Genomic DNA, 3,669 nt, shown 5'->3' on the forward strand with positions numbered 1-3,669 from the left:
CTTCCCCCAGGAATGGTCAGGCTTTGCCTCGACCTCTCCACCGGATCCGGCGTCATCCCTTTGGACCAAAGTCTCTGGCCTTCGGGACCAGGTACTGACGTTTTAGACGGAGCCCCCTTTGCTGTGGTGACTGTCCCGTGCGTTGTAGGTGAGTTAGCAGTATCCCTGGCCCCTATCCCTAGATGACTGACGAGTGACACTCTCCACCCCGCGCCTTGAGGAAACCGGAGAGCATCTCCGGGCTTTGCCGAGCCCCACCCCTTCGCTACAGCCCTGGTGGCTGTTATTGTCGTCTTTCTCCTGTTTTACTTGTCTCCTTGTTCTTAGTTCCCGTGTCCTCATCTTCTCCCTGTCCCCCCGATCGTTTCTCCCTGTCCCCCCGATCGTTTCTCAACACGGTAGATGGCGGGATCCTTTTGAAAGTAAATATGACCCGGTCACTCCTGTTCAAAGATGATCCCAGAGCGATGGTTTCCTACCTCATTACGATGGAAGCCAAAACTCTCAGGGCGACCCCCGAGGCCCGACACGGGTGCCCCCCGTGACCTCCTGGTCCACTCAGCGGCCACCCTCCCCACCACTCCCCGCCCTGGGCGCCTCGCTCTGCCTCGGCCACGCCAGGCCCTCTCAGCCCGGTGCCCCTGTACGTGTCCCCTCTGCGTGGGGGGCCTCTGCCTGAATACCCGAATGACGCTGGGCCCCCCGCCCGTCTCTGCTCAAGTAGCGTCTTCTCCGTTCAGCCCCCTCTGGCCACCCTGCTGCTCACGGAACCTGCTTCCCTCATCCCCAGGCTCCGGGCCCCCTCGCCTGCCCCACCTCCGCCCTCTCCTGCAGCATTCAGGACCTTCTGACCCGCTGAGCCCTTATCTGGGGTCTCTCCGCTCCGGCTAGGGTGTCGGCCCCTCGGTGGCAGGGCCCCTCGACTCCTTTGTTCCCCGATGCGTCACAGCACCCAGCACAGAGCCGGGCGCACGACAGGTAAGTAAGTGCTTGTGACACGTAGGTACTTGAATGAACGAACCTCCTGGTTTGCATCGTATCTCTTCTTCATGGTTCTGGAAGCATTTTTTCTTTTTCCCACCGGTTCTGTTAGGTTCCTCTTCGCTTTCTACAACAGACCGTCTACTGTTCACTGCCCCCAAGTGAATATTCTGTCGTGTTTCCCACATCGGTCTCTTTCGGATTCGAGATGGATCTTTTTCCTTTCTCTTCGCGATCCTCCGATTTGATTTTTAAGGATGCAAAGTCCTTTCAAATCATACTGAGAATACGGCAGGGTTTACAATAGTTCGTCCTGCTCTCAGCAACTCTCCTCCGAGGCTTGGCTTTGATCGACCTGGTCTTCCCTTTGGAACTGGCAAATCTTTTAATACGCTCAGTGATGGTTTTCTCTCTGTTGACACTTGTTTGGGATTAGTGGCTGAGCTGGGCTCTGTCAGAAACGGTTCGGGTCACTGTTCTCATCTTTCAGTCACAGCTGTCAGGAGGGAAGGGAGACCTTCAGGCTGATGGCATTTCTCCTTGACTGAACAGCCAGCCGGTTCCTCTAAGGAAGGGGCGGAGCTGTAGGAGAGAGGGGTGTTCCTGCTCCTGGGAAGGGAAGGAGAGGCGGAGAATGTTTCTGGGGCTCAGCGAACTGGAGCAGAGCTGCAGGGCCGTCGATGTCCTGGCCACCTCCTCGGACACTTGGCAGAGGCGGCTCTGCTTCTCCTTTCCTGGAAGAGCCCCAGTGGACAGACCGCCATCAACCCTGCTTCTCCCTGCCCCCTGTTGCTGGGGGAGCGAGCGTGAAGTGACACTCGGAACTGAAGTGTGGCCCCACGGTCCCAGGGCACAGCCGTCAACGTCTGTGTCTACAAAGGCCGTGAAGGGCCTCGTGCCGGGGTGGGGAGCACATTCGCTTCTCCTCTCTGTTTTTGGACCTGGCGTTGCGAGGCTGGTCTGAATGTGGGCCTCAGAAGACGGCCCTGCCCTGGCCGGGGGGACACCAGGGAGGCGTCAGGGGAGAGAGCGGGTGTCCGCGGCATGGCCCGCCAGGCCCTGCCACACGATGCCCCTCCGGGGAGGGACGGGGCTTCCTGCCGGGGACGGGGCCGGCTCCACGTTTCAGAATCTGATCGTTCACAGAAACGGGTGGGAAATTCTGAACTTTCTTCTGCCCCGAAATCGAATTCGCTGCTGTTGCTCAGAAGCGTATTGATTGGATAATTTCTCTTCTAGTTCCAGAAATGAAGTTCAGTTTTGCATTAGGTCTACAATGGGAAAATGACATTCAGTGAGAAAACTCGAAAAATTGGGAAAACTTGGAAATTAGGGAGGTAGGGAGAGACTTCCTCCTCAGTCATCGCACTGCCGTTCTGGATGCTGTCGTTCGCACGCGCGTGTGCACGCACGCACCTCGCACCACGCCCGCCATACCCATGGCGTACACGCCAACACACACCATAACGCACGCCAGCCCCCCACACGCACGCACACCACACGACGTGCACGCAAACTGTGTATCATACACACACGCCACACAGCACACACACCATGCCACACGCACACTGAACACACACATGCCTGTCACACGACACACGCGCACGACCGCCCCCTCCTCCCCCCCCGCAGGCAGACTGTTGAGACGGGAAATGAGATGTTCAGGGCAGAGTTAACGATTTTCCCACAGAGGGAGCTGCGTGAGCCGGCCACAGACCATGAACCCCGGCCGGCCCTGTGCACCTGCGCAGCCCTAACTGGGTGATCTGTTTTGACAGGACAAAAGTATGTACTTGGTGCAGCTCGGTGGTGGCAGTGACCTTCACTCACCCTGACCTTCACGTCTTCCTCAGATTCTGCAACTGTGCGTGTGAGCGTGTCAGTGTGTGCCAGCGTAAATGCGAGTGTGCATGAGTATGAGTGTGCACATGCGCGCGTTTGTGTGTGAGCGTATGAGTGTGTGTACATGTGTGTATGTGAGTGTGTGGCCTGGTGAAGGGGGTGGGGAGAGACAGCACTCACACGTGTGGGAACAGCTCAGTACCGCCAGCTTCATCGATGATTTAAACTCTTCAGTTTCCAGGAATGTTTGAGTAAATTGCCACAATCCCCATTCCATTTGAAAATCTGGGTTTAAAAGCTCAGAAGCAGTGTGATATCAAATTTCCAGATTTAGAATCTTCCCATACCCTCCCACCCAAACCAAGGTCGTTCTTGCCAGACTCTGTTGCTAGATTCTGCATGCAAGAGCCACAAAGCCCCAGCTGCAAATCACCCTGCGGGCACGGGCATCTGACAGCTGCGGACACTCCCAGTCACCGCTGCCGGGGGCTTTCAGTGGGACGGGCAGAGGGGTCACAACCCAGTCTCCCTTTGGCCCTCCAGGAAGCCCTTTCTTCCCCTGGAGCTGGCCTCGTGTGCCAGGTTTAGGGGGTGCCTCTTCCAGACATCCTGGCTCATAAGAGCAGGCTGGTACCCGGAAGAAAGGAAAGACAGAGAAGGCGGCTCCTCTGCAAACCCCACGCTGGGCGAGCATCAGCTTCGTCTGAGGGCTCGTTTACGGAGGAGTTTGCCCAAGCCGTTTCCAGGATGCGCTAACTCAGAAGCGGGCCCCAGCCTGGTGTCTCCAAGCAGCTCCCCTGGGGAGACTGAGATGAACCCTGGCATCTGGGGTTTCTCCATGGTTTT

The sequence above is a fragment of the Pteropus vampyrus genome, unplaced genomic scaffold, assembly GCF_000151845.1.
Source record: "Pteropus vampyrus isolate Shadow unplaced genomic scaffold, Pvam_2.0 Scaffold204, whole genome shotgun sequence".
Taxonomy (NCBI): Eukaryota; Metazoa; Chordata; class Mammalia; order Chiroptera; family Pteropodidae; genus Pteropus; species Pteropus vampyrus.